At 42.2% G+C, this 26,675-nt stretch overlaps 1 long non-coding RNA gene across 4 annotated transcripts in view; it reads right to left on the bottom strand.

Annotated features, from left to right (window-relative positions):
- Positions 1-824: 824 nt before the first annotated feature.
- Positions 825-26,675, bottom strand: part of Gm32727 — a 35,881-nt gene continuing 10,030 nt past the window's right edge. The window contains exons 1-3 of one of the 4 annotated variants that reach the window (XR_868501.1): positions 7,340-7,368; positions 4,635-4,680; positions 825-1,126 (exon numbers count right to left, since the gene is read on the bottom strand). This is a non-coding gene — a long non-coding RNA (predicted gene, 32727). Of the gene's footprint in view, positions 1,127-4,634; positions 4,681-7,339; positions 7,389-20,415; positions 21,382-26,675 lie in introns of those variants that run through there. The other 3 variants (XR_868500.2, XR_377046.1, XR_003955935.1) reach the window with 3 other exon arrangements.

Here is a 26,675-nt window from a genome sequence, read left to right as displayed (position 1 = left end):
AAGGGACCAGACACGCTGGGCTGAAAGGCAATGCTAGAGACCATGGAACAAACCCAGAGGCCAGGGAGGGGGCTGGGAGCCAGTTAGAGACAGTCACAAGGGGAGGTTTAGGCAAGCGCACTATTCACTATGTTTGCCTGCTGACAGTGAAAGACAGATTTCTTGGGATGATCACAGTGGACCTAGAGACCATCAAGTTGGCAAGCGGCAAACCAAGCTCCGTGACTTGAGGATTTGAAGACTTGCTCAGTATCAGGAACGGTCAAGAGGGGCTGCCTTTGTTTGCTCCCATAAAAGAGACGTCCTAAAGGTTTGGGAAAGCTTAAAAAAAATTAGTAGAACTACCAGCAGATGGGTTTTGCCCTGTGGGATGTCTTCGAATTCCCTAAAGTGTTTGCTAGTGGTTCAAAAGACTGTGGATTCCTAAGCATGAATTCCTAAGCAGGATTTAGTAATTTAAGAATGATTTTCTGTCTTTATAAATAAGTAATTATAATTTGTAAATCAAAAAAGAAAAAAAAAAGAGCCAAAGCGGGCTGGAGAGATGGCTTAGAGCACTGACTTCTGGTCTTGAGTTCAATTCCCAGCAACCACATGGTAGCTCACAAGCATCTGTAATGGGATCTGATGATCCCCTTTTCTGGTGAGTCTGAAGACAGCTATAGTGTACTCATATACATAAAATAAATAAATAAATAAATCTTTAAAAAAAACCCAAAGAACAAACAAACACCAATAAATAAATAAATAACAAAAAAGCCCAAAAACACACGCACACATAAAACCAAAACCAATAAAACCCAAGAAAGAAAGACAAAATAGGAAGCAGCCCTTCTGTCCTTTTACCCTAATCGTGGAAAGCAATCAGTTATCACAGTGGGGTGTGATATCGCATGCCATGATCCTGCGCTGGCAGATCCTAGCAGCCCTGCACCAGCAAAGCCTCACTCCTCCAGGCCTCTGTGAGGTGTTGCAGCAGTCCCCAGCTGGGTGATTATCTTCCTAGATCTTCCCAGATCTTCCAACCTTAGCCTCTGCTGTGCGGGGATCTCTGGGAAAGAAGGGAGTCTCTTTCCAACAGAGTATCATCTTCAAGTGAAGCCAATGGTTTTGTTTCCTTGAAAAACTAAAGAAGAAAGGAAAAGGTTACAACTCTACTATTCTGACAAATCAGAAAGATGTCTCCGTGGTTCTCTTACCCTGTGCTCCAGAAGCAACTGCTGTTAAAAAGTAAATAAATAAAACAAAAGGTGGGTATACCTCCCACTTAGCTGAAGAATTAGATTTATGCCTACTCTTCAGGGAAATGCACTGCCATTGCTTTCCCCTCCCCCCATACTTTTCAAGTCAACACCCAGAATACTTCCTTTCTGAATTAGTTATAATGTGACATACAGAAAGGTAAACTGGCGACATAATTACAGAAGCCATCGATAGCTCACAGTAAATATCAAACACACTCAACCCGTGACTCACAAGTCTTCTTACTTGTAGAGAAACGGAAACATCCAGGCTCTTCTATGTAAAACTCAGAGTCTGAAAATGATAGCAGATGCGCTGCATCCGTGTTCTGACACACTCTGATCAGCAGAAAAAGTGGAAATGTACAACCACACACTGTCGCCCCTGTGAGTGAGTCAGAAACTCATGGTTGCTTGCAGGGTCTCAGGCACACAGGTATATGTGCTTTGAGTCCTTCTCAGTGGTTTGTCCAGAAGAGCCTAACCACATGCTGCTCAGGGCTCCTTGAGACGGAAGAAGAGGGTGCCTTGTGGAAGCTCTTTGAAATGACCAAAAAAATGTCTTGATTATACGGAGAGTTTTACAGTTCTGGACAATTACCCAGATTCATAAGAAGTCAACAACCTAGGGCTGGTTGAATATGTAAATCACACTTCAATAGAAGGAAAAAAGGAAACAAGGTGGTAAGATAGTTGAAATTTAGGAAAGTTGATTACGTCCATCTTCTGTGCTGACGCTGATAGTCACTGTGACTTATGAACTCTTTTAGCCTTCCCACCTTACAAAGGTGGAGTCTCGGCAGGTGATTTCTGCACAGCAGGCCTCTGGCAGGATTCTGAGTCAGGTAAGATATGACACAAGCACCCACAAACCCCAGCGGCGTTTATTACTGGAACACTTCCCCCTGCTCACAGCCCCCTATTGTGAGCGGGTGCAGCTTGGAGATTCTAGATTTTTCTCTTCACCATCTCAGTGCCGAAATGGGTACCATGTATGCATCTTCATGTGCCCGGGCTTTTTATGAAGAAGGCTGATTTTTCTAGAAGTGGGTAGATATATTTGAAATGTCAGTTGAAGGCTTTTGATACATCCACTAGGGACAGACATACTTGGCTATGTATTTAACTCTTAGGTGTTATGGTTTTATTTGCCAAGAGCCTGCCTGTTGAATACTTGGCCACAGCTGGGGTTGTTGGGCGGCAATGAAAGCTTAAGAAGGGAGGTTTAGTGGCAGACTTGTGGATTTAAAGGTGTGTGCCCTTGGCGAGGATTGCAGGACCCATCTCTTTTCCCCTTCTGCTGCTTTGCCATCTGGTCATGAAGTACATGCTTATGTTCCACCAGGAATAAATGTTAGCTGGTAACAGAGCCAGTAGCACAGACCACTGCAAGATGGGACAGGCCATTTGAGGAAGACTTGTAACAAACAATATGGTTCTAGTTTCTAGAGGGGAAAAAAATTAGGCAGTTGTCGTGTGACTGCATTGAGGAGATTCTAGGATAAAATGAAGTTGAGAGAAAGAGAATCTTCCCTAGGGGATAAGTCCCCTGGCACATATAAGCAACGTTGAACAGACTCAGGGGTTTGTTTGTTTGTTTGATTATTTATTTATGCTTACATATAAATATATGTAAATATAGTAATCAGAAGGAAAGGGCCATGAGTTTGAGAGGGAGTTGGGGAGGTACGAGGGAGGTCGGAGGGAGCCGACGCGGGAAGGGAAGGAGGATGTTATGTTTAATTAAAGTAATTTCTAACACTGAAAGCTGACTACCAAGTGGGGACCCTTTGATGCTGGCCTCCATGTCGAAGCTGCCTCCCCCTCCCCGTCCCCCTTCTTTGAGCACACCTTGGTTTGTTCAACTCAGTTGACCTTTAACCTTTCCCGTCTCTCATGCCCAGTCTCTCTCTCTCTCTCTCTCTCTCTCTCTGGCCATTGTTTCCAATTACAGAAAACAGAATGATTAAGGACAGATGAGTGTGACGGTTAATTCGATTGTCACCCTGACTAGATTGAAAGCCACCTAGGGGACAAGTCTATGGGCTGGTCCCTACAACATTAGATTAATTGGGGTGGAGAGATCCACCTTGATTGTGGGCGATGCTACTTTCTGGGCTAGGGTCCTCGACTGAATAAAAAGAGAGAGAGGGCTGAGCAGTAGTAGTCACTGATCTGCTTGTGCATGCTTGTGACCAGCTGCCCTGAGTTCCTGTTGCCTTGACTACATCGTCAGGATGCACAGCATCCTGGACTCATGGACCGAAAGAAGCCCTTCCTTCTTCCATTGCTTTTCTCCCATGTTTTGCTGCAGCAACAAATCGTGTAATGGATACACTGATGAGGAAGACATTTTATGTTTTGATAGGGAAGACACTTGGGGGTTTTTGGTTAACTGGGAAACGGGGGTCGCAAGAAGGAATTCAGTCTCAAGCAGCAACCCGAGATTCACTTTTCAATGCTGATTCTCTGAGTGCTTTGGTCTGTTGAATCTTTCCCCCCAGATGGTAAAATGCTCACCTTTGGTATCGGGGGTGAATGGATATCAACTGATCAAAGCTTATAAAGTGTGTTGAGGATCATGTGACCCACAGCTCTGTCTAAGTATGGGAGGGGACAATTTCACCAGATGTGGATGTCACATTAGTCAGTGCAACTGTTCACAACAGCTGGGCCCAAGTTTTATCTAGGAAGGAGCTGGATCTTTGGCTAAAGCTGGGCTTCACTGTCGATCCCAAGCTCCTCATATTCTGCGTCCTCTAATAATTGAGACTTGGCTCTAGGCCAGTAGAGCAGCCTCAGAATGAACGTGTGTGATGTTTACTATTGGATGGAGATAACTATTGAGTCTTTATAACTTACTGGGAAATCTCATTTAAAGGGTGGGGGTGGGAGGATGGGATTGGGGGGAAAAGGCCTTTTGTTGATAAACGGCTCCTGTTTGATTGCATTTGGTGCTATCATTCAAAGAAAATAATAATTCTTACTTTTCTGGGATTTTTTTTAACTGTGGTTTGGATGCAGAAGCTAAGAAAACTTAATACAAGAAAAAAAAAAAAGGGTGAATAAAAAGATGGATTAATGAAGGCTTCTCTCAAGATCCGAGAGAAGAAAGTTCATGACTTTCTGTGGTTTGGCCGTCTCACTTCCCTTCTACATGTGAGTTCCAGCTCTTTCTCCAAAGAATCCCATCTCCCTGATGCTGATTTAGTGGTTTGAATGTGGAGAGTGGTGCCTCGCAACTGTACTGGAGACTCAGGTCTGATCAGTGAATACACACAATCCCCTAGCCGCAGTAACTAATCTGAGCTGGGTCCTTGACCAACACCACCCTATCAAAAAGGCAAACCTGAGGATCTTGCTTGAATTCTTGAAAGAGAGGTGCTTTCTTACCTAGAGTTGGCGTGGAATGGAATCCTTGTCACTTAGGGAGGAAACCCTGCCAGAAAAAAAAAAGCCAGCATCAAAGGAAAAAGAGCCAAGAGGTGGGTGTTAATTCCCATGACACCACGTGACTGTCTGGGTGCAGCCATGGCAGAAGCTGTGTGTGTTAGCTGAGCAAGTAAGTTCTTTTTCTCTTCTCCTTTTCTCTGCTTTCTTTCTTCTTTCCCTCTCTTTTTTGGCTTAAGCCCATTTTAGCTTTTTTTTTTCAAACCTCAAGTAATTTGAAATATAACTATTTAATGGTCAGTTAAACGAATCCATCAACATGTAAATTTATAGCCCAGAGAAATAAAATGTTATTACATTCCGTTAATTTTCATGGTGTCAAAAAAAAAAAAAAAAACACCAGTAGAAGCACCAACAGTAACAACAACAACAGCAACAACAACATCTCACCAATGCTACTATCTCCTTATTATTGGCTAGTCTCTAAACTATGTCAGGATGAGAAATCACATTTTTTTCTCTCCCTCCTAAATGCGTTTCTGACAGCCACATGGTGCTCAGACAGCTAGTGTTCATGTGCAAATCCCCAGTCTGTCTCACCTTGTCACCGTTAGTCCTATCTCTGTTTGCAGAGACTAGGTGTCCTTTCTCTGTCTTTGGTCTTGACTCAGATGTCCCAGGCCCTATCTGGAGCTCTGTCACATCTGAATGGAGAAACTTACATTTCTCCCTCCCCCTCCCCTCCCCTCCCCCCAGGCATCACACTGACTCTGTAGAGTGTGCTCATCTGCCAGGGAACCCCCCAGGGCACCCCTAGCTCTTGAGGGAGATAAAGAGAGGACATGAAAGAGGTGTGGTAGTAATCTGGAGAGGAGAGGAACTGAGAGAGCAGAGATGGCAAAAGAAGTCGGGTTAGCCAGCTGCTAGAAGGATTGTTTTCCCCAGATACCATGGCTAGTGTTAACTCCTCTTATCAGGAGCCAAACCTTAGGCAAGAGATCATAAAATTGGTCTAAATGCCAAAAAAAGCATTGCAAGGGGAATCCTGTAACCCCACGTGTTTGACTTTACTGCAAGAAAACTATGTTCAATGGTCAATGAAACCATCTCTAGAATGGAATCCAGGCTGGGGTCAGTTGGGTGGAGAGGATGGGGTGGGGACCCAGTACTGAAGTGCTTAAGGGACACTGCCTCTGCTCTGCCACCACGCACACATGCAGGGTGCAGGGACTATGGCTGTGTCACTAGATTCTCTGTGCTTCAAAGAGAGGCTTTGATTCCAGAAGGATCAGTCTGTAGCCTCCAGTTCTTAGCAGCAGCGATGATTGTGCCAGGTGGATGAAGAGTGAGCCGAGTCCAGATTGAATTTAGTTCACTTTTATCCACATCGCAAGTGTTGAAAGCGCAGGCTCTGGTGTCAAGTTGACCTGGCTTTGTGAGTTGGCTCTGTTACGCATGCAATGACATCATGGCCTCGTGCTAGGAGCTTAGTGGTTGAGTGACAGTTTCCAGGCCTTGGGGTTGCAGTTTCTACCAATGACTAAAGAGTAGGTTGGGGAGGGCTAGATTTTGAGGTTAAATTTTACACAATACAGATTGCTCTTAATGCTGTCACCAAGCGCCCATGGTAAATACTGGGAATCCTACAGTCAGAACTGAAAGATAGGCATCTAACATGCTGCACTTGTGTTTTCCCAGAACATCTGCTCAGGAAGAAAATATCCAGTAACAGTCAAGGACACCAATCTTATCATCAAATCCTGCCCTCTTCCCTTGGTCCATGCACCCAGAGCCTCCATCTTCTTCTCATCTGTAAAATGAAGGCCTAAGATACTCTCCTAAGCGACAGGAAGGCTTGTTCAACGAGATAGTATACAAGGCACTTGACATTTGTTTCTACGATTTTCTAGCACAGCCATAGAGATTATGAAACATTTCAGTTCTGTAATTGCAAGCCAATTTGAGTAGATCCTGTACGGGAAGACTTCATATACCTCTGAACTCACAATTGATAGTGCGCAGTGGCTTAGAGGCTTGTAAACACCCACCTAGAAACCATAGGGGAAGGTATAAGAGACAGAGAGGTGGGGGAGCCAGGCGATCCCTCAGGGCACACAGCACACACCGGGCATACAGTCCAGAGTCCTTGGGGAAGGAGACTGCTTTCATGCCCCTAGGCAAGCATACACGCTTTCCCCTCTTCTCAGCTCTAAGCTCTAGACTCTCCGCTCCACGGAAAAAGGGAGCTAATGGAGGTGAGATTTGTATTCACTGAAAAGTGAGAGGCAAGTCGCTGACCATGGTAAGTAAGTGATTCAGGGAGATGCTTTCAAGCTGGGAAGGAGGTGGGGAGGTGATAATCTTTTCGCCCTCTTGGCAGCAATTGTTCAAAATTGTCCCTGTGTCCATGCACCCCACTGAGATGCTTCACTGTCATCCAGACAAGACATGAGACCTAAGCGTTCTTTTTGCAAGTCCACCAGAATGGGTTGCAACGCCAGAAAGCAGGTCTGACCTCAGGTGTGTGGCCTTTTCGCCTCTGTGAGACGCAGTTTCTTCCTCTGTAAGGTGAAGGCAATGCTAACCCTTAGCCACTTCTCCAATTTGCCTTCCCTAGGAGGAAGAATGTTCATTATAAATGATCACAAATGGAGCATATCTAGCTATAAGCGAATGCCAAGCTTAATTAGACCCGTTGTCTAATTTACCTCATGATTTAGGCAGCAAGTGCTTCAACAAGACGCTGACTAAATAGCTAGCTTCATTTGGTAGGTATTTACTGGACGTGTGCACTGCCTCTATGACATCATCAGTGTGGACAGCTGCTCTGAGTACCAGGAGCAGCCCACAGCATCTTATCAACCGCATTGGGAGGTTGGCGGATATAGTTCAGACACATCTTCAGTCTCAAACTACATTTTCCTCACGATTGCCTGCCAACCTTCCTTTTCTTTCTTTTTTAACCATAGAGAACACATCTGTCCCTGAACACTCCCATCTTGTCTGATCTTGGAAGCTGAGCAGGACTGGACCCGGTTAGTACTTGAGGGGGAGAACACATCTGTCTTCAGGATAAATTGGCTTTGTTTCCAATGCGCTTTTCCACTCTTGATTTATTATTGCTTAGAAGCACAACTAACCACTTTGAAAAGCAACATGAATTTTACTCAGCAGGGGAAAATATGATTTTATTGCTCAGTTCTTCCCAGGTCAGGTCGTTTTCAAGTAGTTGAACACAATTAAAGATATTGAATGCACTTAAGGATGTTAGAGAGAGATAAAAATTCCTATGGAAACAATGACATCACAAGCCTTGGAGACAGAAAGAGCATAACATTGTTTTCAGGAAAAAAAGACCTGTACTTTCGCTAGAGTAATTTACAGGTGAAGAGGCCTGACCATCCAGCCCGAGTTTTACATTGTTATAATGTTTTTAAGGAAATCACAGAAAGTCCAATTGCATGCCTGGTCTCTGTGTAGCTTTAAAAGTGTAATCACTCACTTCCCAGAGCACACGAATTTATCCTTGTGCATTCTTCTGAACTAGGATGACCGGACGGTGAGGATGAGGTTGTATGCCATTGTTGTAAACTCCAGCAAGTACCTGTCACCAAACTGATTCCAAAGTCTTTTGTGACATACACTCCTGAGTCTATCAATTTCATGAATGCCTTTGTCGCAGTTAGGCCAAATACCATTATCCATGAATTACCCGACTACTCCCTCCATCGTGAAGCCCTATGGTTTATAAATCTGAACTTAGAAATTATTTCGGCCTGCTCAGCTTCTCTAACAAGTTCCCAGTGGAATTACCAAGTGCTTTCTTTGACAGTCAAAGAATAAAGTCTTGTGGGAGTACTTCAGGGCGATGCTCACTGTCAATGACTGGAGAGAGAAGCTGGGTAAAGAAACCTTGCCACCTATGCGCAGTCAACACAGCTGATTCCTAAAACAGTTGGGTAATAACTTATCATCAGTGGGCACAGCAGGAGAGCTACAGTTGACAGCAATTAGCCGGCTATTTCAAAGCAGCTAGTTGAGAGAATTTTGAATATACTCAACACATAAACATGTTGCAGGTGATCAATAGGCTAGCCACCCTCATCCGAGATTGTCATACATTGTGTATAGGAATTGAAATGTCACAGTGTGTGGTATAAACATGTACATTCACTCCATTTCACATTGAAAACATGCATTCAAAATGCCCATTGCCATTGGCTCTTTCTGTCACTTACAGGCATCTAGCTGCTATCTTTGATAGTTCACCTTCTGTTCCAGTCTCTGCAAAGAGGGGACCTAAGAAGGCCGTTTCTTTCATCGCTGATCACTCTGGCTACATCAAAGGACTCAGGGAAGTGTTTTTTCTGGGTCTCTCACCTACTTCTTTTGTCTCCTCCTCTTCACTCTCCATAAAGCTTATCTAGGATGCCAGACACCATTTGCCATGTCACAGTAAGGTGTGTGTAATGTGTGCTCTGATAGGTTTGTGTTTATAACACAGCTACATGGAGTTGTCATTGAGGAAAGAATTGCTTGCTATCAGGACCGGGATCCTCCAAAAGGGATTATCCAGGCTGGCCTGGACTCAGATTGGTTTCTTAGAGCAATGTATTTCTCTCACTTAATATCTGTGTCTTTGTTTACAAGGTCTCCTCTTGCTTGCCGATGTGGTTCCTGTTGTCGATCATTTTTTTTTTTTCAAATCTCAACCCACATCTGTGTAAATCTGTGTTTTGTTTTGGAAAAAAAAAGAAGAAGAAGAAGAAGAAAAGACTTTTCCCGTTTGTGAAGGGTAGAGGTAAAACCAAAATAAAACGGAAAGCTGTTCAGATAACCCAGGGGGATTTTAAAACCCCCTTTGTTAGAACAATCCTTTTATGTTTGAAATATTTATTGGGCCTCTTCCTGGCCACCATCGGAAGGGAAACCTGAATTGGTGCCCTCTAAGTTGCTCGGGCGGACAGAGGAGCGCATGTTTACACGTCAAGATGGTGCTTGATCTCAGAACGACAGGAAATGATTTTGCAAATCCAGATAAACTATTTTATCCTAGAAAGTGTACGGGCTGAAGACAGTTCAAAGTAAGCACGGGAGAATCTTTGAGCTGTGCCCCCGAGGTAACAAGTGGAGAGAGCCCAGCTTCACATTAGGGACGATCTGGCCTAGCAGTGGCTGCAGAGTGGCTTCCTTTGCCTTGGTGGAGGCACTCACACAGCATAAGCAATGAGATGTCTGCAAACACAATGAGGCAGGGCACAGTACCACAGTAGGACTTGCTCAGACAGACAGATGGATGGGTGAATAGTTACTCTCCCTGGGGCTTTCTAATTCAGCATCCCTGGGGTAAAAGTTATGGGGGTTGGAAAAGATGACTCTATGTTCTGTCTCTGATTTTGACACTTGTTTGGTGAGACTTGTTTTCTTCTGGACAGGATGGAGCTGGTAGCTCAGTTCCACTCCCCGTTAAAATTATGTTCTGGTCATTGAAAGTTTGTGTAGATGAATATTTTATAGTCAGATTGTTTTAAAGCTTGTAAGATAAACGCTAAAATCGATGACTGGCAGAACAGAGAGAAGCCTAGGTGGGCAAATGCGCTTGCCACTAATCCTGACAAGTTAAATACTGGAACTCACGTGGTAGGGTGAGCGAACTGGATTCTGAAATTTGTCCTATCAGCTTCACAAACACAACATGGGATTCACAAGCATGAGTGTGTGCACACACGTGCGTGCGCGCGCGCGCGCGCACACACACACACACAGAATGTAAGGGATCACACACACACACACACACACACACACACACACACACACACACACACAGAATGTAAGGGATGGAGATAGATACGATTCAGCCATTAAGAGCACTGCCTGTTCTTCCAGAAGAGTCGTGTTGGATTCCCAAAACCAACACAGTGGCTCACACTTCCCTGTAACTCCAGTTTCTGGGGATCTGATAGCCTCTTCTGACCTGATACCCTCTTCTGACCTCTGTAGGCACAGCACACAAGTGTTGCATAGACACACAGGGGCGAATACCTATACACATACTTTTAAAAAAATGAGAGAGATTGCTGAAAAGGGGAGAGAGAATTTTCCTTCTACACTTTATCATAAAGCTAGTAGCAAAATGATAACATTATATGTAGATCAATGGAAGAAAAACCCAAACACACAGACACACACAGACACACACAGACACACAGACACACAGACACACAGACACACACACACACACACACACACACAAAGCATTGACAGCCCAAGCTTTTCACTACTTGGTAACCCAGGAGCTTATACACTAACTCAGTCTCACAACCTCTTGAGATAGACATCAGTTGTTATCATTCTTACTAATAGATGCAAACACTGGACACAGCAAGGTTTAGTAACTGATCTAGAGTTAAACAGCTCGTAAGAGTCAGAGACAAGAACTGAACTTAGGCAATAAGGGTAGATCAGTATTTGACTTATAGACTACATACAAGAATAACTTCCAGAAGGATTAAATATCTGCACATATGAAAGCGGTGTCTTTATAGCCTCTTTACACTAATAAAAGATCATCTAGAGGAATATTCATGCACACTTTCTTAAGCAAGGCTGAAATCCAAGAAGACATGAAGGAAAAACTTGGATTTAATGACATAAAAATTCAAAACCTCTGGTGTTACAGCACAATAGCAGGATCAGAAATCCTGTGAATAAGCAAGAAATATATCTGTGATACATTTGACTGCAGGTTGAATAGTATGTAATATGTAACAGGTGAAGGATGTTTATGAAATGTAGTAAGAATGGTTCAGTTGAGGCATGGGAAGAACATCAGAACTGGAAGGTATGGATGTACCAAAAGGAAAGCCATCGTGGCGATATCCACGGTGCCGATGGGCTTTGGGGGAAACTCCCGGCTTTCCTGCTTCATTCCCTCCCGAGAAGGGAACTGAGCTGGGGCGGTAGCTCAGCCTACCTCTCATCCCCAGCATCTTCTAAGATGCAGAAGTTGTTTGCCCAGTTCTGGGGCTCTTACAGATGCAGACTGTAGGTGGGAGCTCGCCAGTGCCTGGGGAGGGCAGAGCGTGAGCATGCTTGCTTCAAAGCTTCTCCGGAAAGGATTTCCTGTGGTTCTGTTTCCTGGTTTTCTTGGTGGGAGGCGTTTCTCCCTCCCACTTGGTGGTCCAGTCTTCTTGGAACTGTTTCTGCTCCTCCTCGTAGACTGGATCCTATTCACAGCTTTTTCTTCTATCCACCATCTTATCTGCTCTTTGGAGGCTTCCTTGTCTCCACACTAAGGCTTGAGGCTGAGGTTCTGTTTGGGGTGAGCATAGTCTGCGGTGGGATGAAAGGAAAGAAGTACCGGGTTGCTAGCTAGAGCCCACGGGAAACACAGATAGATATTTTGAGATATTACCTTGCCCCAAGTCAATGTTTTAAAGCCTCATTTTGTGCTGAGGAAACAGAAATAAAGATGGAACAATCCCTCAATAGAGTGGATTAAAGAGTAAATTATTGATACCATTTAATACAAATGAGGGCAGGGTGGGGAGGAGTGCCCTCACACATTGTTATTAGAAATAAATTGCTGAAAGTTTTCAGAAATTATCAAAACATGTCTTTACTTATTAAAATTTAAATTGACATAGATTTCTAAAAATCTAACACACCTAAACTTTTAGACAAAAGAAACAAAAAACCACCAGATACGTGGCTTATTACAAGCATGCTCATTGAAGAATTTGTTAAAAACTCTAGACAACCCAAATAGCTCTTAGGGAATACTTGAGTCAATTATATCATATCCTCCTATCATATCATATGGCTGTTCAAAGAAACTTCTTAACTCTGTGATGGTCTTTGAAAAGGTTTTGTAAAACACAGGGTTAGTAGTTCACTTAGAAACACATTTACATGCTGTAAGTAATAAAAGCATAAAAATACAGCCAGGCTATTAACACAAGACAAGCCTGAAACATGACAATGACTGCAAACTAGGAAGGTTAGGAATGAAGCTGAGAGAGTTCTGATACAAGGAAGGATTCTTGTTAGTATTGGAACTTCAGGAGCGGGGAGATAACGGGCCCCAAGCCCAGAAGATGTGGTGATTATAAAACAAACAAAAATAAAAGATAGGACACAAACGGATGTAAGTGGCTAACATGGGAGCTGGCTGGTGACTCTTCCATTTTTCAGTAATGATAAAGGATAAGTTCTGAAGGAAAAACTGAGGAGGGTTCCCTGGAGGGTGAGAAGAGGAGACATCTTAGGATGCCCAAGGTCCCTTTAGCTCAGTGAGCAGGAACTTAGAGTGGAACCATCAAATATCCTCTAGATTATATTGAACACGAGAAACCATAGCAAAAATTAGGGCAATGTCCCGGTAAGGTGGCGTTACAATCTTTCTTTTTTTGAAGAAAGAAACTGAAAAGCCTAAGAAGAGCCTTGCAAATGGATGTAGCCACTCCAGAAGTCTGTGTAGAAAAGTCCCTAAAAGCTAAAACTAAATCTACCATACAATCCAGCTCTCCAGCTCTTTGGCATATGCCTGAAGGACTCGACACTCTACTCTGAAGATACTTGCTAGGTCGTACTTATTCCAGCTCTATCTGCAAGAGCTTGGAAATGGCAACAACCTAAGTGTTTGTCAACCAGTGAATGGGTAACAAAATATGGTACATATACACAATGGCACACCATTCACCTTTGGAGAAAAATGAAATTTACAGGTAGAAGGATGGAATTAGAAACTTTTATATAGAGTTAGGTAGTCCAGACCCAGAAAGACAAATGCTGCATGGTCTCTCTTTCATCTGTGATTTCTAGCTCCAAATCTTCAGATGTGAAGTATATGTTAATACACACAGAATCCTGGAAATTAAAGAGACTACGGAGGGGAAGTACTAGATAGAGGAATAGCAGGATACAGCTGATAAGGGATGTGGGGACAGGAGGGAGGTCAATACAGAGGAGAGGTAAAAAGGAAAAAAAATAACATTATGAATGTTTTAAAAAGCCATAAGGAATCAAGTTGTTTTTTAAATTTACCTAAAATTATACATAATACTTATAAGATATACACACACACACACACACACACACACACACACACACACACATTATTGAATGAAGTTATGCCACTTGGTTGAGAGTGGATACCCTAACAGCCATAGACTATCTAATGGAAACTCCAGTACCAAGCATGAGAAACCCCCTTTTGAATTGTTGGTCAGCTGTCCAAGAGACTCCAAAGTCAATACAGGACTTTTATTGCTGTTGCCATTGGCTACTTCTCAGAGGTTGAATGTAAGTCCCTACTACTGAAGACACCATGTACTTTAGACCCAGGAGCCACAGGGTTCAAGCTGGAGATCTGAAAGCCTCCTCCTTCAGAACTAGCCTTTATTGTCCTAGAAGGTCCTATGCAAGCTGCTAAGAGAAGAAACCGACCAATAGTCCCACCTAGATGCGATATCTGTGGACTACAACAATGAGTAGCGTGGAAGCATCCCTTAAGGTGCAGTAGTGACTTATCCTGATGGTAACCAATAGCTGTCTAATTGGAGATAAGTCAAAAATAGAGAAAAATGCCTGGGACTGGAAGCCTATCGACTACCAGAGGCTAGTGAGGTTGTGGATCTTTGAGGAGAACCTACAACTACTGCCTTCCTAAACCAGCTTAATCGCTAACTGCATTCTAAGTACATATACCCACCAATAAGCTCAGCTTTCACCCCTCTTCAAAGAAGCTTTTCTTTGTAGCAGGTGGAGATCACTGTGGAAAACCACTATTCGACATGCAGAGAACAACAGATCGTGGCCTGCACCTAACATGGGAACATCTCTGGGGGAAGAACGACTGTTTGAACCAGATGACCAGAAAGCCTGCTGTGAGGTTGCATCTCACGACAGGGAAGCTATACCTGTGATAATTTAACACTATGGCCACCCAAATAAGACCTAAACCATTACAACAGCAATAGACAGACAGGTCAACAGGGAAGTAAATCTCACCAGGTCCCATCCTTTCTCGTGTGGCTAAAAATCTAATCTATTCAGTTTCTTTATAATAATGTAACCCCACACTCATTTGAAATTCCCTTGAAATAGTTGCAGTACCATTATTATTATTATTCCGTTTTTGAATTGTATTTATTATTAACCATAAACGCCTGTGTACTGCTCAATGGCGTGGCTACTGAGTAATTTCATCAAGATTATTTATAAGTATCTACTTTTTGTTTCTGGTTTTTATTTAATATGCTAGTAGACAACATTGTGGTGACTTCCCTTGCTACCCAAGCATGGTCCATGAAGCCCTGCGTGGAGATCAGCCAGGAGGTTTCTAACTATGCATTGATAATCTTATATTCTTCCTCATCTTACTAAATTAGAATATGCATTTTAATGGGATCCCGAGAGATTGATGTTGACACTGAAGATCGACTTTTGACTTCATACATGTGATATGTCACATCAATGCTGTCAGATTCCAAGGAGTGAAATTGCAGGTCCCATTACCTGCTCTAAGTTTAAATACGTCTTTAACAGATTGCTTTCCCTGAAGACTCGCCAGATCTCTCCCTTCACTCATGGTCCTACTAGCAGGAAGTTTTGCTTTGAAATCTTACAGGTAATTTGCTAAGATAGGAACATTTACATAGAATAAAGGTGGATATGTCCTCTTTGGTCCCATTGGGTGACACCAGCTTGAGAATTGAAGACTCAGCACAGTGACTACATTACCAGCTAGATAATGCATGATCCATTCTTCTCATTTGTTCACAGTGTCAGATAAATACTTGTACTGTGAGGTGGTAGGGGTGGGTGGGCTTAAACAACACAGTTAAACTTTGTAAAAAGCCTGATGAGAAGCAAGAATAACTAGAAAATACTAAATTACAATAAAATATTTTATTTTCCTTATAAGATGAACAGATTTACAAATATGGAAACTATCAGTCTGAAGAAGGCTCAGAGAAACAGACAAGCTCATGGCTTGCTCATGGGAGCACAAATAGACACTGCTGTCTCATGTCTGTAGCTATAGCATGCACATACTTATGGCTCAGCCAGATGGAGACATATCTCACAGAAACAGTCACACAAGAAAATCTGAAATCACTTAAATGTCTATTGATAATGACAGGAATTAAAGCTCTGGAAGGTAAGGTGTATGGTTAAGGAAAACAACAGAAAAGTGTCTTACAACAAACCATTATATTCCATACAAACCATTCAATTTTGGAAGTAGGTGTGTGTGTGTGTGTGTGTGTGTGTGTGTGTGTGTGTGTGTGTGTAGCAATGTTCCCCTGGGTCTTAGAGTTCCTCTTGCTCTGATGAAACAGCATAATAAAAAGCAAGTTGGGAAGGAAAGAACTTATTTGGCTTACACTTTCACATCACTATTCATGATCAAAGGACATTAGGACAGGACCTCAAGCAGGGCAGAGACCTAGAGGCAGGAGCTGATGCAGAGGCTATGTAGGTGTGCTATTCATGGCTTGCCCAAACTGCTTTCTTATAAAGCCCAGGACACTACTCAGGGATAGTACCACTCACAATGGGCTGTGCCTTTCCCTATTAATTACCAATTAAGAAAATTCCCTACAGTTGGATCTTGTTTTTTGTTTTTTTGTTTTTTCGAGACAGGGTTTCTTTGTATAGTCCTTGCTGTCCTGGAACTCACTTTGTAGACAAGGCTGGCCTCAAACTCAGAAATTCGCCTGCCTCTGCCTCCCAAGTGCTGGGATTAAAGGTGTACGCCACCATGCCCGGCTACAGTTGGATCTTATGGAGACATTTTCTCAACTGAGGTTCCCTCCTTTCAGATGACTCTAGCTTGTGTCAAGTTGACATAAAAATTAGCAAGGACACCCTGGGTGCATGTGAGCCCTCGGGGGTTGGGGGTGACTGGTGGTTGCAATGAATGTGAAAGAAAGCATATAAACAATTTCCCAAATAATAATATAGTCACTTTAACAGTTATGGACCACTTATTACATGTACAGCATCATATTAAGAGTCTTACATGAAATATAGTGGCTTAATTATGGCAACCATCTTATGAATAGCATTACTAGAATCTGGTATTAAATTAAAAGGGTCACAAATAGGTGAAATAATTCATTTGAGATGATTATAGTCAGAAAATTGAAGAGCTTATAATCTAAACCAATGTAATCTGTCTCGAAAGACCATCAAATTATTCACCCATCCACCTATCTTCCTAGCAACCAAGTGGATACTATCTATCATCTGTCTGTCTGTCTATCTATCTATCTATCTATCTATCTATCTATCTATCTATCTATCTACCTACCTACCTACCTACCTACCTACCTATCTACCTACCTACCTATCATCTTCCTATATTTCATATATCTATCATCTTCCTATTTTTATACATTTTCCACACTAAGGATTTTAGGCTGCCATGGGGGGTGTTTTTCAGTTTTATCACTGATATATAATACAATTTCTGAAAATAAATAACCCTTCCCCCTTTTAACAGAATAGCACAAAGGACTGTAGCTCTAATTGCTTTTGGCTCATGTGTAAGGCTATTTTCAAGGATCCACGTGGAGACTGACAAGCTGTAGGTCTCTAGAGAGAGTAGAACTGCTATCCATTGTTTGTCACAGAGTCACAGAACCAAAATCGCTATATGATAAGACTTTAGAGATCCTCATTAATTTGATAATGAAGACATAGGATCCAGAGTACATTAGTGACAGAATTAGCCTTAAAGTAAGACTTTCTGACTCTTATGTCAGCTCTTCCATCATATGATGATTTAATATTGTGCCATTTGTGACATAACACTTGTTTCCTACAGGATGTGACCAGATACCTGGACCACTCTGCTGATCCACTCTTGTCTGGGACCCCCACATTTCCATATCCTGTCCAGGAGGAAAGCAGATACTGGACAAACTACTGTTGAGAAAATATTTTGGCCTTAGTCTTAAAGATATGGCTACTGTCCCCTCTCCCAACAAGATTCTGAAAGGAAACCATGGAAATCCAACTTATTTCCCCAAACTTAGGCTGACATATAAGTTAGTTGGCTCCCTTCAACTCTTCTCTTTCAAAGGTCTCCATGCCTGCTCAGTAAGAAAACCAACATAACCAGATGGTATTTTCAGAAAGTGACATGAAGACAAGAGTTTGCAAGAGACCTAGGCAGCTCAGTGAGCCACAGCAATGGTCCACAGCCATGGAGATGAGCAGGATGTGACTGTCACCCATGCTCATGTGCAGGTGACTGCCCTCGGGCAGTAAAAAGGGCCAGAGATCAGGAAACATGTGGACCCTGAAGAGGGCAAAGAAAATACAGCGTTTAAACCACTTTTCCTGACTTTATTCAGCCAAGTGGAAGGCAAAGGGCCATGGTAACAAACTTTCTCCCAACTGGTGTGTCAGGAGAATGGCCCGCAGATACTTACATCTAAATCTCAATCACAGATTTCATGGCCACTGGCTGCTGCACTCAGAGCTCCTTAGGTAGAGAAGAAGAAAGGCCAGATCTGTGGCATAACCCCTCCATTACAAAGGCAGGTTTTAAAGGTCATGAGACCCTGGGTATATCTTCTCATAGTTTTGTTGTTATTTTACAGGGTCTCACTGTGGATACCTGCCTGACCTGAAACTTGCTGTGTAGACCAGGCTGGCCTTGAACTCACAGAGACCCATCTTCCTCTACCTCCCAAGTGCTGGGATTAAAGGTACATGCCACCATGCCCAGCAACTTCTTTTTGAACACTGCCCTGAGTTTTGTGATAGCTTCAGTTTATAAGTTGAAGTCTTTGAGGCTGAGAATTATTCGTTATCATCAAGAATCAAACTATTACTCCATCTGTTGCCTGAGAAAAATTTAACCTCCTGTGGTACAATGGCTAAATAACGGTAAATGAAAACAAATCTGTGCACAATGACCATTCTATATTCATTTCATGGGTCTTTCAATAACAGCCAGCTTCATTTTGAGGCTCGGAGACTGCCAGCAAAATATAGAATCCCCAAAACAAAAATGAAAACCTACATATATAGGTGCATCCAAGTTGATTAATTTGATAATGAAGTCACAGGACCCAGAGCACATTAGTGACAGAATTAGCCTTTAAGACTTTCTGACTCTTGTGTCAGCTCTTTCATCATATCACGATTTAAGATTGTGTCATTTGTGACATAACACTTGTTTCCTACAGGATGCGACCAGACACGTGGACCACTCTGCTGATCCCTCTTCTCTGGGACCCCAGAAGAGTTTTAAAGTTATTAATGTAGTGTAATATAATGTAATGTAATTAAGTTTTCCCACCATCATGGAAAATAACACAATGGATGCCAACTGTCAGTCTCACAGACCCCAGCATCAGTAACATCGCATGTTGCTTTTTTTTTTTTTTTTTTTTTTTTTTTTTTTTTTTTTTTTTTATAAATGGTTTGTGCCTGAGCTACATCCCTTGGTACTGATGTTCTTTTTACCTTAACTAAGTGGGCTCATTCAAGACATTGTCACTTGCTGGATTACCTTGTGCTGTATATTTAAGTCCCCACTATGTAGGTATTGAGACTGTTTTCAGTTTTAATGCTTTCTCCTAGCTTTGTAACGAGTTTCCCTGTGGAGGCATCTTTGCAGAGTTGTGCATGCCCTCTTTCACATGGTTACATTCTAGTGCCTATAATTCAACTCCTGCAAAAGGTTCAGAAAGGGAACCTGAAGGCGAAAGGAGAAGAAGAGAAGAACTCTTTAACTTTTATCCTTAACTGCAGCTGGTGAATGTAAGCTGGTTGTGGAACAGAGGTTTAATAAGCAGAAATAGAACATCCAGGAACTGCACGAAAGGGTTGCTTTCTCTTCCACTCTTAGGAGAGCTGTGACTATACCCTCATCCTAACTAACTACTGAAAGGGGGGGTCCATCTGCCCCAAGGTCAGTTCTTCCTTAAAGCTTGCCCATGTTGAGGAGTTCCTATCACCCCAAATCTTGACTCTTGCTCCTTTTAAAGTGAGTCTGTGTCACTTATTGCTTTTCCTATAGATCAGGTATGTAGCTTTTCATACTTTCTAAGTGCCTGCTCTGATCTCTTGATCTAACGAGCGTCTTCAGGGTAGGTTTTATACCTGGCAAGCTTTGGGTAAGAAGTGAGTAACTAGTTACTTTAAGAGTTAGTGTCTCTGGATTCTAGTGTCGTACCCTGTTTTCTCATTAACAAATAAGGGTGGTTTCTTTTCACAGTCCTTCTTGTGGCAGACCAAGGCCTGGCATCCCAGATGAAATTTCCCAAGCCGTGTTTCCAGGGTCTGGGTAGACCAGAGCGTGACAATTTGGTAGGCAGTGACCATGAACCTTTGTTTTGTTTCCTTTCATAGGTCAGGTGGCTTTACTGGCACAGAAGTACAAACAGATGTTGAGGGGGCAATAAGGTTTGCTGTGCCAGTGTCTCAGCTCTGGGAAAGGAAAACACTTCACAGAGAAGAGGTGCCACCTGTAGGGAGTTATAGTTTGCCAAGTGAAACCAGTTTGACTAAAGATAGTTAAACACAATTCCCGGGGTATATGGTGATATTTGTTTATCCGTGACATTGAATAAATGTGTGTGTGTGTGAGAGAGAGAGAGAGGGAGGGAGGGAGGGAGGGAGGGAGGGAGGGAGGGAGAGAGAGAGAGAGAGAGAGAGAGAGAGAGAGAGAGAGAGAGAACACTTATGTACGTGCCTGGCTGTGTATGTGTGTACCTTGCTTATGTTCCACAAAAAGGAATCTTTGTGACCCACTCATGAATCCAGTTGCTGAAAGAACAATTTTTATTTAATACTTGGTTTAGTACAAGGATCATAACAGTTAAATAAAGTTTTAACAGATATAGAAGAATGTCAAATATCCTTCTATCTTCAAGTATCCCAGCAGTCTTCACTAAACTATCTAAAAATGCCTGGGGTCTCAGAAGAACTCCACATTCTTACATAACTAATAACTATAACACATTACTCATAAATCTTCCTCATATCAGAAGTTGGTGACATCTGGGGGATCGATTGTATCAAGTCCGTTAGGTGGAACTGGAAGCAGAATCCATGTCTTCCTGAGCAAACTTCTTGTGCTTAGGTTTCTTGTGTTTAATGTGGCTATGGTGTTCGCACATCACACACAGACTTGCTGAGAAGAGTCAATGTCCTAAGACAGTGGTTTTAATTTTGAGAAAGCTGGACATGTCTGAAATTGGGAGCATTATCTGACAAGAGAAGGTCTCTTAAGGCTGCAGGACTGGTATCATAACACCCTACCCCCGCAGTACCACCAACTGTTCTACACTGAAGTACGGATCCTGCTCCAGCAGGAACCTGTTGAAGATGAGGTCTGATTATCTTCATTTGCCTGAGTCTGCAGAGGAATTTTAGGTTCATAGCAAAAGCAAGCCAGAATTAAAAGACGCTCCTATCCTCTTGACTGCCCCTGTACAGTCTGTTCCCCCACCATCATCCCCCATCACATTAGTACTGCCATCATGGTCAAATGATGCTACATGAAACCCTCATTGCCTCTGAGAGTCCATCAGATTCTCTCTTACTAGTATACGCTCTAAGGATGTTGACAGATGTGTAAGGATGTAGCTCCTTCCGGGTAGAGTCATACACACCAGTTTTACGCAACTGTACAAGTCTTGTTCTTCAAAAATCCTCCAGTGATTTTATGCACATTGAAGTCTGACAACCATTGCATCTCGTGGCAGATAACATCAAACCGAAACTGAAGAAAAAGCCAAGGAATCAAGATTAACTTAAATCCTAGGTCTGAATCGAAGCTATAATCAATTTCCCTTCATTTCCCCTTTTGCTACTTTTCTGACATTGGGAATTTGGTTCATGTCCTTGACAATCCTAGGCAAGCATGCGACCAGTGAGTTCCATCTCTGCTCCTTGGCTCTTGAGGCAAGGCACCTCAGCTGGCATGAGCTTATTAGATTGGCTGTGTTCACCATGAACTTTCAATTCTCTGATATCTGCCTACTGAATACTGTGCTTAGGGGTCCTGACTTCCCTCTTTAGGAAGCATTTGGATGCTAATGAGCAGTGGGGGTTTCAAAAAGACTTTTAAAATTCTTTCTTGTTTAGATTGATGGAAATATTATTGCACATGAGGACTCATAATACTTCATAAAGTCTTTATCATAAAGGTTTATCGAGATCCAGCACAATATATTTACTCTCAGTGTAATATCTGGAAGGAAATTTATGTTTACCTGGAAAGAGAACTACTAGCAAATTCCATTTATGGAAGACCTTGCAGTCAGAGATTTACAGAGTTATTTACAGACTGACCACCATGGCCGACATTTCCAACTCAAGTTTTAGAAAATCACCTTATGGCCATTTCTTGTACTAATTTATGATTTTTTTCCTTTAAAAACTAGACTCACAATCATAAGCAGACATGAATTCGAATGTCTAAACTTTTTCTTTTTTTCCTTGATAAAAATTTGGGATCTTTTTCCTCTTCTAGCATACTGAGTAGAAAGCACAAGAGAAGTAGGGAAGCTATGGAAAGGACTATTGGCTTGTTTTTAAATAAGTATTTTAAAATGGAAAATTTCAAACGTTAAGGACAGAGAAAACAATGAGAATCCTTGCATACCTATTATCCCGGGTAATTATCAATGTCTGCCTATCTTATGTCACATACATTTCCATATAGTTTTTCCTTCTAGGCAAGCATGCTATCAGTGAGTTGCTACTCAATTATTTTGAAGCAAGTGTAAGATAATAGTATAATTTCACTGTAAAGATATGTGAGTCAGAAAAGAGAGAAGTGGGGTACTCTCCAACCGACTGTATGAGGCTACCATTGCCATGATAACCGAAACAGAGAAAGAAAACTATTGAAAGATACACATTTCTTGTGAAAATTGATTCTAAACTTTTAATAAGTGCTAGGAGGCCCTCAGTGGGTAATGCACTTCCTGGGACATCAGGAAGAGCTAAGCTCGGATCCTCAGAACCCAGGCAAAGCAGAGTATTGCAGTGTGCATCTGTCATCCTGAGCTCCTACAGTGGTGTGGAGATTGGGACAAGCAAACCTCAGAGGACTATGGGCCACACAGGCATTCACAATGGTGAGCCACCCTGTCTTAAATGAAGCAAAAGATGAGGACCCAATGACTGAGGAAGTTTTTCTGTAGCTTCTATATGTTTTGTGACACAGAAGTACTTTCACACACACATGCAAGTATCTAGACGCCTGTGCCATTTGTCCTGGCTAGTTTTTGTCAACTTGACACAGCGAGGTTATCTGGAAATAGAAACCTCAATTGACAAAATTCCTCCATTTGATGGCCTGCAGGGTGCTTTTTTGGTTAATGATTGTTCTGGGAGTGTCCACCCCTTTGGGTACAGTGTTACCCCTGGGCAGGTGGTCTTGGATGGTAGAGGAAAAGCAGGCTGAATAAGCCATGGAGAGAGAGCCAGAAAGAGGCATTCCTCCATGGTCTCTGCTTCAGTTCCTGCCTGTAGTTTCCCACCCAGAGTTCCTGCTATGTCTTTCCCTGATGATGTGCTATGATCTGTGAGCGAAATAATCCTTAACCAGCCCTCACTGCAAACACAAGAACACAGATTTTAAAAATATTTAGTAAACAATTAGCAAATCAAATACATCCCTACGTAGAACAAAAAGAGCACATCACACTCATGTGTGACTTAGAGCAAGAATGCAAGGTTAGTACCACATTAAAATAGTAACAAATGTAACATGATATGACAGAGTGAAAATAAAATGTTTCAGTGTTCATGTTTTTCTTTTTTTTTAAATGTATGCAGACATCGTATGCCTTGAGATTCTAGGCTACGAGTCACACTGTAGCTTCCGTCTTGGTATGTTGGGTCACTCGCTCTGGGAAGGGCAACTCTCATGTCATGAGGTCATGAGTAACTCAATAGACACTCCCAGCCTTCAGTGAGGAGGGGAGTCCTGCTGGTAGCCATGTGAGTGAGTCACAGTAGAAATGGCTTCAGTCTCGGTCTTGCTGTCACATGATTGCATTCCGTGCTGACAACACTCTAACTCATCACCCCCAACCCGAGCCACCCAAGGAAGCTACTCTTATACTACAGTTCCAAAGAAGTGCTGAGAGAATACATTCCTGTTGTCCAAGCCACTGGGTTTGGGAGTAATTTGTTATGCGGTAATAGGAAGCTACCATGGGCTTTGGAACCTACAAGCGAGATATTCTCATAGCAAGTATTTTTGTTTGTGTATTCAGAATACCCCAATTCTAATGGGGTATTCAGAAGAGGCTAAGACTTTGAGAAGTGAGTCAAAGAAATCATAACGAATATTGAAGAAACTGTTAGCAAAAGAATTTCGTCGTTAGACAGGCTTGCAGTGAGGGGTTAAGGATAAATTCTGGGAAATACTGGAAAATGGAGGCAGAGGATGTAGCAGAAACACCTCAGATTTCCTTAGAGACCCATTCAGTTAAAGGGCAGAATTCCTGAGAAACTTGAGGCCATTGGACAGCATCAGTTTCAGAAGAAGCCCAAAATGGAGAAGCATTTATCACAGGGAGATTGGCAGACATGGGTTTTGGCTCACAGGGTGAAATCTCAAGGGACATTGTAGAAAGAGAGTTTTACAAAGAATTATGGAGGTGGGAATATCACCAACTCTGACTGAGTCCTAGTGGGTGTCTGGATTCCCCAATCGTTCCATGCATTTTATGTCCACTTAAGGCTCAGGCTTGGGAAGGCAAGAAAGCATGGTCTGAAACCTGGTCTGAAACAGGGCTTCCTGACCAAGACGCTTGAGGTCTCTGAGCCTCAGAGCACTCTTGTGAGGAGAAAGTGAGGACTAGATGAGAAATGATTTTGGAAAGCACGAGCTTCTCATTCTAGTGTTAGAAGTGCATTTATTTGGGTCAGGTGTGCTGACACATGGCTTTAATTGCGGCACTTGGGAAGCAGTTGATGTTGGCCAGTTCAGACCAGTCTGCTCTTTATAGAGCATTCGAGGCCAGTCAAGGTAACAGCGGAAGACGTCTTTTCTTTTCTTTTCTTTTCTTTTCTTTTCTTTTCTTTTCTTTTCTTTTCTTTTCTTTTCTTTTCTTTTCTTTTCCTTTCCTTTCCTTTTTCCTTTCCTTTCCTTTCCTTTTTTCCTTTCCTTTTCCTTTCCTTTCCTTTCCTTTCCTTTCCTTTCCTTTCCTTTCCTTTCCTTTCCTTTCCTTTCCTTTCCTTTCCTTTCCTTTCCTTTCCTTTCCTTTCCTTTCCTTTCCTTTCCTTTCCTTTCCTTTCCTTTCCTTTCCTTTCCCCCTCCCCTCCCCTCCCCTCCCCTCCCCTCCCCTCCTCTCCTCTTCTCTTCTCTTCTCTTTAAGGGATGGGGACTGGTTTTGACAATTTCAGATTATTTTGTCATAATTTTACTTTGCCACCACTGTTAAATCTCAGATAAAGCCAGCCAAGACCATACAGTAGAACCACTTCTAGTGACATTGTGTCAAGCCTTTTAGCACTGCAATGTGATACTCACTGGTCATCTACAATGTGTTGTTGTTGTTTGGGAACAATGTAATCTAATTATAGTGAAAATTGCAAGCAGAAAAATTCCTCATAATGTTATAAGTTTATTTATTTATTTTATTAGTGACATGTGGCCACATGTGATCTGTGAGTGGCAGGTTAGTCAAACACACCTGCAGAGGGCTGGCAAATTTATCACTTCAGATTCCCTCATCCCCCTGTGCAAATGAGAATTTCAGAAAAGCACCTCCAGAGGGGACCCCATGGCCTCTCCTGCCTTTTTAAAAATTCAAAATTTATCAACACAAATTTAGTACATTATGTTTTAGAGTATCAATGAAAGTACTTAAAAATATAAAATAGTATAGACAATTAAACAAAACCCTCCCTTCTTTCTCCTTTCCTACTCTAGTTTTTAGGAGTAATTACAACTTCATGTTTGATTGCTAACATTTTCTTTCCAGTCTTATGTGTATCAAACATCTGAAGTGATGCTTGAAGAAGCTTTGAGTCATCTTTATTTTTCTCTCTGAAGAATGAACACTGTAAGATGCAGATGGGTAAATATTGAGTGTGTATTCTATATGCAAACATACATATACACTTTTCATCTTTTCAAATGCAAGCTCACGAAGAATTTTATGGATGGTTATCGTTTAGAGTCCTTATTTTAGATCCCAAAGGGTCTTAACTACATGTGATTGACATCCACATGCAGCCCCCTCTTTTTCGGCATTTGACTCGTGGGGTTAAGGGCTAGAGAGGGCGAACACACCCATTATACTGTGCTCGGCAACATCCGTGGATCAGAGCAGCCAATTGACATGATGTTTCTTACTTGAGATTCAGTTTTAGTGTCTTCCTCCCACGCCGACTTTCAAGCAGTTCTTTCTGTCATAACAGAATTTAATAAGAAATACAGCAGAGAGGAATGTGGAGAGCTACTGCCCTAACCACTGAAGTCTCATCCTCTGAAGGACGACGCGGAAGCTGTAATTTTCTATCATGGATGTATTGGTGTTTCCAGGCTGTTGATTTTGTACTTCCTTGACATTTTTTTTTCCAGTTGTAACTGGGAACATTCTGTGCTGTAAATACTGAGTAGGAATGTGAAGTATTTGAAGATGCTTTCAGACCCGAGAGGTTTTCTTTGAAGATGTTACCATGAATCATACCAGACACATTCAAATTCGCTCAGAACTCTGATTAAATAGATCTTTCAAAATCCATTTAAAAGAAAACAATAGCTTTAACTTTCTCAAAGAATGAATGATTTTGCTCTTCAGAGTTAGGTTTTAAGAACGTCTCGTGTGTTTTTGGCACTTACTAGAAAGTTCTCTGCGCTTCTAGAACCAATAAATAGAACAGTCTTGTAAGGACTATGTACTCACACCCAAGTTTTGGAAGGATCACTCTTCCCCTCCCCCCTTGGAACAAGACTTTTGTATGATGTCATAGAATCACATTAGAAAGCAACCACACAAAACCTCCTCACCAGGCTCCCCCCCACCCCCCCCCCACCGGAGATTTTAA

This window comes from Mus musculus, chromosome 5, assembly GCF_000001635.26.
Source record: "Mus musculus strain C57BL/6J chromosome 5, GRCm38.p6 C57BL/6J".
Lineage (NCBI taxonomy): Eukaryota > Metazoa > Chordata > Mammalia > Rodentia > Muridae > Mus > Mus musculus.
The sequence above is the reverse complement of the archived record's forward strand: the minus strand, read 5'-3'. Positions and strand labels throughout refer to the sequence as shown.